This window comes from Magallana gigas, chromosome 10 (assembly GCF_963853765.1).
Source record: "Magallana gigas chromosome 10, xbMagGiga1.1, whole genome shotgun sequence".
NCBI lineage: Eukaryota > Metazoa > Mollusca > Bivalvia > Ostreida > Ostreidae > Magallana > Magallana gigas.
In genome coordinates, this window is record NC_088862.1 from 11,951,483 (window position 1) to 11,961,654 (window position 10,172).

Here is a 10,172-nt window from a genome sequence, read left to right on the forward strand (position 1 = left end):
TGTTTTGTTACCGCTGAAAATCCTGATATTGGTGTCACGAATATTGTGCAACACACAATTCATCTCAAACCAGACGCTATCTCTAAACATCACAAGCCGTACAGACTTCCACCCGAAAAACGGGAAGTGTTACGTCACCAGTTGGATGAATTATTACGTCAAGGCATAATCGTACCTGTGAATGAAAACGAAGATTTGCCGATTACAAGTCCCATTGTTTTCATTTCAAAGCGAAATAAACCTGTGGAAAAACCGGAATCTATTACAAAAGAATACAGTATGACATCATACCGATTTTGCTGCGATTTTCGATACCTAAACTCGCAAAGTCAAGATTTCCGGTACAATATACCGAATTTACAAGAACTCACAGAATCCTTTTCTGAGAAAACACCGAACTACATTAGTAGTATTGATCTTAGTTCCGGTTTCTTTCAAATGGTTATTTCACCGGAATCAACAAAGTATACTGCATTTAACACCTGTTTTGGAACTTATAAATTCAAACGCTTACCGATGGGATTGAAAACGAGCCTGAATTCATTTCAAATGTTGATGGATAAAGTTTTCAGTGGAATGACTTTCCGATCTGTACTGTGCTATATTGATGATGCAATCGTTGCCTCATCAACATTTGAAGAACATATCAAAGACCTCAACGAAGTTTTTCAACGTTTGAAAAACGCCGGACTTAAAATCAATCCTAAAAAGTGCGTGTTCGCCCAATCTTCGTGTAAGTTTCTTGGTCATGTTGTATCCAAACATGGAATTAGTCCCCCATCCGACAAAATACAAGCTATTGAAACGTTACCTGAACCGAAGAACACTAATGAATTGCGCCGTACTCTTGGACTTTTTAACTGGTTTCGGAAATTTATACCAAACTAGTCTGCAGTTGCTAACCCGCTGAATAAACTTCTTAAGTCCAATACAAAATATAATTGGACTGATGAGCAACAATCAGCGTTTGTGGAATTAAAACGTTTATTGTTACAAAGTCCTGTGCTGGCCTTTCCGCGTTTTGACTTGGAATTTAGACTACCAGTAGATACGTCTAGCAAAGGAATAGGCTACATGTTATACCAAAAACATCCTGATGGTACTTCCCGTGTCGTACGATTTGGATCCAAAGGACTAACAAAATGGCAAAGTTCATATGGACCGACAAAATTAGAACTTTTAGGCATGGTTACCGCTATTCTTGATTGTTCAACATATTTAAGCGGGAAGCACTTTATAGTAGAATGTGATCACCAAGCTTTGAAACCCTTGTTTCAAAAGCAGTTACGCGGTGCGATATATGAACGGTGGCTAGCTTTGTTACAACGTTATGACTTTTCCATCGAGTACAAACCCGCAGCCCAGATGGTGGTACCTGATGCATTGTCCAGAAATTCTAATTTTCCGTCAGTGATGGAAGCAAGTCCGGACGAGGACGACCCGTTTTTCCCGTATGTATCGGAACCACAAACGTCAATTACTTTACCAAACGGACAGTGCCTCAAGTCTTTATTAAGCCAAGATCTTGTTTGTAGCAATTTTGTAAATGTTGAAAATGTGTATGATGCAGACACTGAGGACAATTTAGAAATTCCCTGTTATAATCCCAACACAGCAGGTGTAAATTCTCCTATTAAGTCACACATGTGTGAAACGTCTATACAAATTAAGAACTTAGCGCCTAATATCGATAATGATTTAATTGCGACCGACGGCGGGGAATGCAGCAGTGCTGGTCACAACCATCTGGATGTAACTGATGAGCACTCTTCTCAAGAGGTCAGTTCCGATCAGCCCGTTCGTGGTGAATTAGAATTGGATACATCAACATGCTCGCGTCCGCAGATAATTAATGAAATTGGTGTGACTGAGGATTTTATTATCCAATTACAAAGAAATGATCCAACCCTAATGCAGCTTATCTCTTATTTGAAAGACGGTGAACTACCGCAATCTCAAAAAGCAGCCCGTGAAATTCTACTGAAACATACAGACTTTGCAATCTTTGACGGCATTCTGTATCATTCAAAAATCGTGAAATCTAAGAGATCAAAAACTTTAAATCCATACCAGATGGTATTACCCCATGATCTAGTATTAAAGGTCCTAGAGATATACCACGATTCTCCAATGGGCGGACACGGAGGAATTCAGGACACATTGGACAAAATAAAAGAACATTTCTACTGTCCAAAATTGGCCACACTTGTGTATGAATATGTCAAATCATGCGACTTTTGTCAAAAACGAAAAATGACACAAGATGCTACAAAATCAAACATAACAGCATTTCGAATGCCATCAGAACCCTTTGAAGTCTGGGAGATTGATTTATATGGGCGCTTACCCCCGACACCGGATGGCGATTCTTACATTTTCACAGCTGTGGATTTGTTTTCAAAGTATTTGTTTGCAACACCAATTAGAAACAAAGATGCGTTAACGGTATCTAATGCACTGTTTAAATTGTTTACATATTTTGGTGTGTGTAATACACTTATTAGTGACCAAGGCAGTGAATTCATCGCAGAAATTACCAGGGAACTGTGTAAAACTCTCCATGTCACTCAGGAGTTTACGCCAAGCTTTGTTCATCATTGTCTTGGGGCATGCGAACGAACGCATTCAACATTAGCTGAAAAATTAACACCATACATTTCAAATGATAGAAAATCTTGGAATAAATTCCTGCCAGCTGTGGTGTTTGCAATGAACACGTCTGCGAACTCCAGTTCAGGATTGTCATCTTATGAAATCATTTATGGACGGCGACCAAAATTTCCCTTAACAAATCCCATTAGAAATTTTGAAACAATGCACAAAGGTATACAAACCTACATGAAAGAACACACAGAGAAACTTAATGTTATCAGAAAAATTGCAAAGGAAAATGTGGAATATAAAGCAGAAAAAATGGTAACATCGGCAAATAAAACATCCAAAGAACTTAATATCCAAGAAAGAAGTTATGTATACCTCCAAACCGAAACATCAGGAGAAGGACAAAAACTACAAAATCGATTCAGTGGTCCGTATGTTGTTGAACAATTGTCAAGTCCGCACATGGTGGTCCTGCGTGACTCGGCGACTAACAAACTCCTAAACCCTGTACACCGGGATAGACTCAAAACTGCGTTTATCCGGGAACCTACACCAACCAATTTTTTCACAGTTTCAAATTGCGCCAAACCAAAAACCTATAAATCGATAGAAACACAAGCAGAAAAACAACATCAACCATCGCTCACTGAAGTTCGTAAGTCAGACAGAGCAAGAAGAAAACCCATAAGATTTAGAGACGACGATCATGTGAATCCAAACGAACTTCCAAACTTTTCTATTTCGAGTGAATCAGACGGTTATCATAAAATAAAACGTGTTTTAGGAAAACGCGATTCAAATTATTTAATTCAAATCGTTGGTGAACCGGCAGACAATGCAGTTTGGGTTCCGTGGTCTGCACTTAACAACAAAGCCAGACGCGCAATTGAAATAAGACCGCCACCTAATCTGTAATTTTCTTATGCATTCTGTTGATATATTTATTGACAGTGTGCTATATTTAGTTGTGTGTATTTTCATTTTACTGCAGAGTATGTTTGACCTGTAGTAATTTATGAAGATAACTGTTTACAAATTTTGTCATTGAATGTAATCACGGATGTTTTATTCCAAAAGGATTACATGTACAACTTTTGAAATGTAAATGAATTGTTTAGAATAGAAATGTATCTTGTCTGTATTGTGTTAACTTAGATGGATGCATCGACATGGTTTAACAATTATGATACAAGTCGAGATATATTGAGAGTTCATTTTGTTTATGTCATATAAAAATATATGCAACTTTTTGTTGTGGTTTACATAGATATTGCTCTCTCTAACCAAGGATGTGTTATTTCGACAGGGTTATAATTTATGCAATTCTATAGTATTTGAGATATCTTGAATAATTGACATAGTTATTGCTGTTTCTAACCAAGGATGTGCTATTCCGACAGGGTTATATTTTATGCATTTCTATGGTGACTGAAATATTTTCAAGACAAGATTGATAAAATTTAGTTGTTAAACTTTTCAGTAGTTTTTGTGTGTAAAGAATAAAAAAGTAAAGAAAAAAAAGTTTAAAAGTTAGGATAATGACCATGACATTGCAGTGTAAGGAGAATGTGTGAGTACATGTACTGCGCAAATCATGTACAGTGTGAAAGTGATAAAAATAATTTTCAGGTGACATGATCATTATCTTTTCAGTTGTGTTTAATGTTTACTTGCATGACTTGAGTTTTGTGTTTTTAAATGGTGAGTAATGTTTATTTTTTTTATGTTTGTGCAGTATGATTTTATTGTCTTTATCAATTTTTTTATATCTAAAATTGAATGTCAATTTTTTTTTCGGGGCGGATGTTATATACATACGTATATTTTATTGATAAAGACAACTTTCTTATATATTTCATTCATATTGAATTAATTTCCCTTTGTAGACCGAGTGGTATTTTATGTTTGAAATTTAATTTGTTTGATCATTTTAGAAATACATTGCCGCATCTGTTTGTGATCTCTCATGTTGACATCTCCCTCCTCTCCCTTATCCATTTCTCACAGTGATCCCCTGTTTATTGCCATTTGTTTATTTTCGTTTATCTGATTGATGGTCAGATCTTAGACTTGCGTGTCTTTGAATTTATTATAGTAATTCCCTCCTGTATCCTGTTTTGAGAATTTATGTCTTTGAGCGTTCCCCAAATTTTGGTTCCATCTTGGAGTTATTTCATTGGTCCTTTATAGAGAAAGGGGAGGAGTTGTCAAAGATGAGACATGCGGGATTGATAATTATTTTACACTCTCACTTTGGATTTCTTTTTAAAATGATGTTTCTTTAATTGTGATTTTGAACTTTAATAAATTCTAAATTTTAAAACTGGATATTCTTATTTACGTTACATTACGTAACCAATATTACGTAATCACAACACAGATAAGAAAAATATACACATCCGATTATTAATGGATTCAGTAACAGCTGTGTATTATGTCCGAGAACAAGGGGGATGTAAATCACTAAAGTGTAATGAAATAGCAAGAGAAATCTGGAACTGGGCTTTACATAGAAACATTTGGTGAAGCTTAGCACATATGCCGGGAACAAATAATTGTCAAGCTGATTTTGAAAGTAGAAATTTTAGGGAAGAATATGAATGGAAATTGGATAAAAAAAACATATTTAAGAGCAACAAATAAGCTACAGTTTAAACCTGAAATAGATTTATTTTCTAGTACAATGAATCATCAAATTTCTAAATACGTATCATGGCGCCCAGAACCAGAGGCTTATGCTGTGGATGCGTTTTCTATAAGTTGGAAAAATCAAAACATTTATTGTTTTCCTCCTTTCAATATCATTCCAGCAGTTCTTCAAAAAAAATGCATACAGACAAATTGGACAACGCAGCCGTTTTATGCGACACTAATGAAGATGTTAATAGACTATCCGATTTTCTCAAAGAAAAGACCTTCACTTCTAACACTACCAGGAAAAACAGCTGTACACAAAATATGGGACAGACTGGACTTGTTCATGTTGTTAGTGTGCCTCTTATCCGGCGATCGGTCGAAGATCATCAACTTCCGCAAAACGTTACAAACATCATTATGTCGTCATGGAGAAAAGGAACCACAAAACAATACAGATGTTACCTCAACAAATGGGAGATTTTCTGTAGAAGACGGAATATCAATTCAATTTACACTTCTGTAAATAATGTGTTAATTTTTCTAACGGAATTATACGAGACGGGCGTCGGATATTCTGCTATAAATACAGCGAAGAGTGCATTGTCGAATGTTGTTACACTTGCAGGAATTGACAATGTGCAGTTAGGAAATCATGCACTTGTAAAGCTCAGAGGCGGATCCAGCAATTTGGAAAAGGGAGGGGGTCCAACTGATAAAAATAAATACGTGCAAAATTCATTATTTGTCAATAAACAAGCGGGTCATGTAATTTTCTTTGTATTTTTCGTACGAAACGAAGTAAAACTTATCTATTATAATACTTAATTTAATAAACTGAACAATGCATTTGAAAGCGGCTTTTAAAAGTAAAACGAATGCGTGTACTCGTATTTGAACGTCGTCTTAGTCGATGGCTTGTCGGCCATAACTGTATGAACTATAATCGATTTTTTAAAGGAATAGAGTAGAAAATACATTGTATATGTTATTGTTAATCTGTGTTTTTTGGAAATACTGATTAAGTGTTTGTTTTGTATTTCTTTTTATTTTCCACATGTTTACTCATAGAAGTAAACACCAGATGCTGAAGGGAAGTACTTTATTTCGATAAAAATTCGATAGGGTTTTTTTTTTTTTATATAAGAACGGAATTGCGCTACGTTGTACGAAATTCTTTAAATAAGCAATTTTATAAGCATTTATTTGAGATAACTACAGTACTAGTATTCATATTAAAAATGGGGAAAATCGCCTTTAAATAGGCATTAAAAGTTTTCAAAAAAATTCACATGTCCCAGAGAAAGGAGGGTTCCGACCCCCGGAACCCCCCCCCCCCCTCTGGATCCGCCAATGAAGCCTTTCAGGAAAGAAATATTCAATTGTCGACCTTCTATGCCGAAATATACTCAGGTGTGGGATGTTTCTCTTGTGCTTCAGTACTTGAAATCAATTTCTCTGGAAAACATATCATTGAAACAGTTGACGTTGAAAACAGTGATGTTGCTGGCTGTTTTGTCTGGACAACGAGTACAAACGTTGGCGGTATTATCTACTACTAACATGAGTTTGACGAACGATAGTGTACAGTTCTATATAGATAAACATTCAGACTGTAATTTATCTTTGCTTGCAAAGTGTGTTGAAAGTTACGACAGTTATAACACTGTAATGCACACAGGGTACTCAAAGGTTAAAATGACGAATTTTATTCTGACGTCACAAACGTTGAACGCTGTTAACTGCAACGTAACAAGCGAAAATCAAAGTTCACGCTTGCGGCTGTTACTTTGGCTCTTCAATTGATATAAACTTACCCTTAGGATAAGATAGGAATTTTAAGGTATACGTATAAATCACATTTTCAGACGAGGCAATAAGTTAAAAAATGTAAATATGAGCATTAAATCATGATTTTTTTTAAGTATAGAGTCTTATATTTACATTCTACTGTGTTTTTCCATTAAATTTTGTGATATTCAAATGTCTCTAAATGCAACAAGTAGTCAAAGGTCAAATTGACGAGTTTTATTATGACGTCACAAACGTTGAACGCTGTAAACTGCAACGTCACAAGCGAAAATCAAAGTTAACGCTTGTGGCTGTTACTGTGGCTCTTCCATTAATATTAACTTACCCTTAGGATAAGATGGGAATTTTAAGGTATGAATCACATTTGTAGACAAGGCAATAAGTTAAAAAATGTAAATATAAGCATTAAATCATGATTTTTTAAAGTATACACTCTCATAACTGCAGCGGTGTGTGCATACAAATTTGCATACTCAATTTGTATGCACACACCGCTGCAGTTATAAGACTGTATACTTCAAAAAATCATGATTCAATGCTATAATAACTGCAGCGATACTTGCATACAAATTTTCATAACACGCTAACGCGCGTTACTCAATTTGTATGCACACACCGCTGCAGTTACATGTTTGAGACTCTACTGGTATACTTCAAAAAATCATGATTCAATGCTATAATAACTACCTTAACGTCAAGATCAAGTAAATGAAAGGTGTCTACAGGTTTATGAAATTCGAGATATAAATTCTTTTCATGATGCTTCATAACAATATCTTTGTTTTATAGAGTGTACCGGGGCTTAAATTTTTGATAAACACGATGAAGAATCATGTTTTAAACAACGATTTTCTATGAAATATGATCGATAAAAGTTACAAATCTCGGAGTTTTGTCCATGTTTTACTAATGAAATATATCTAGAACGCCTACAGTCTCTCCAAAAACGGCGTTAAACAAGCTCTTGACCTCCTCTTTAAAATGATTTCAAATTGAATCTATGTACCGGGACTACTTTTTCCGTGATTAAATATAGAATGTTTAAATTTCGCGGCTATGTTAAGGCTGCCCGATTAATTTCACAGCGATATGTAGAAAGTCACTTGTCTGTACTTCGTAAGATATGACGTCATAGTTAACTTTGACGTCACGATCTGCATTCCTTTCGTTCGTTCTTAGGGAAGGTATCGTAACGTAATAAGTGATATTCATTGTGCATAATAAAACCGCTTCATTCCTTTACATAGTCACTGTTGTAAATACTAGTGATACTAAATTCAATATCACCGATATGGAGTATAAAAAATCAACAGTTTTAAAGCTTCGTAATAGCTAAATAAATATTCATAAACTAATGGTTTTGAGACTCCCCCTGCTACGTGTAATCTAATGAATGGTGATATGTATGTGCATATAAAAAACGGCTTGCCACAAGTGAAAGATAAAAACAATCTTAGAATATTTTACGTGAAATCGGGAGAGAAAAGAAGTACCACTGTGAATCTTGCTGGGGGAAACCTACCGATTGACCCGATTTTGTGTAAATCGAGCCTAAAAGGTAAAAATGTGCCTTATTTCGATGGCGGTGCGAAATGATTTGACAATATTTCAAATAAACGAAATATTTATATGAACCCCCAGCAAGAACTGGAAAATACATCACTTATCGAAGGATTTTTCATAAAAATAATGTTGATTTAATGTCATTATTCACTTGTGCCGATGCGATTTTTATAGATTATTTACCGTGTTAGAATACACCCGTCACGTGCTTAAGAAAATATATGACGTCACAAAAATACATCAAATATAGTGTTGGATGCCACTGTTAACTTATGTAAAAAAAGTTTAAAGAAACTCACTCGATTTAAGCATTTTTCGATAATTAAAATAGTATGGTTTTTCGATATATATTTAGCTTCGGACAGCCTTAACATAGCCGCGTTTGTTTTATTTTCTAAATAATTCCCTTAAAGACGTAAAATACATGAAAAGATTCATCAAATCAATTATGACGTCATAATGATTCTAGCACCAAAAAGACGCTCTGGAATCATTTACTAGATCTTGACCTTAAAATGGAAGAGCCACAGTAACAGCCTCAAGCATAAACTTTGATTTTTGCTTGTGACGTTGCAGCAATCTAATTAAAATTAGACCTTTCATCTCGCTCTCTGTTATATATGGATACCGCTCGTGAAAGGAGCGGTATCCATATGTAACAGAGAGCGAGATGAAAGGTCTATTTTTAATTAGATTGACGTTGCAGTTAATGGCTTTTAACGTTTGTGACGTCATAATAAAACTCGTCATTTTAACCTTTGAGTAACCAGTGTGCATTACAATGTTATATTTACATTCCACATATATTTTGCATGTAAAGCTACTGCAGATATAGCACAATAATTTAATTTTGGTTGTAACGCGCTTTCTGATTGGCTAAAAAAATTATTTTATATCGTATAAAGAATGTTGCCTACGTCATAGTAAGACTAATGTCAAAAACGTATCAATACGCCTGACGTTACGTTTGAATTTTGTACAATATAACGTCATTTTCGCGGTTTATAAAGCGTAAACTGCCCCAAACCATTTTATATCGTATAAAACAAATAACTATTGAATTCATTCCTTAAATAACACAGACAGGGTACTAATAGTTTAAATCACGAGTTTTAATTGTGACGTCACAAACGTTTAACGTTGATAAATACAACGTCACAAGCGAAAATCAAAGATCACGATCGTGGCTGTTACTGTGGCTGTTCCATTAATTTGAACTTACCCATAGGATAATACAGTAATTTTGAGGTATAATTCCCATTTGCGTACAAGACAAGAAGGTAAAAAAATGTAAATATTTAAGAAATAAACAACGTTATTTAGTGAACATGGCGTTATGAATAGCAATTGCTCTGCTGGCATATTCCATGATGCGCGCTAACTTTCAATACACTTTGCAATCAAAAAATATGTGGAATGTAAATACATGTAATACTATATTATCATAACGCGCTAGCGCATGTTGTTCAATTTGTATGCACATACTGTTGCAGTTATGAGACAACATCTTTCAAAAAATAATGATTCAATGCTTAAATATAGTAGAGTTATATAGTGAGAAT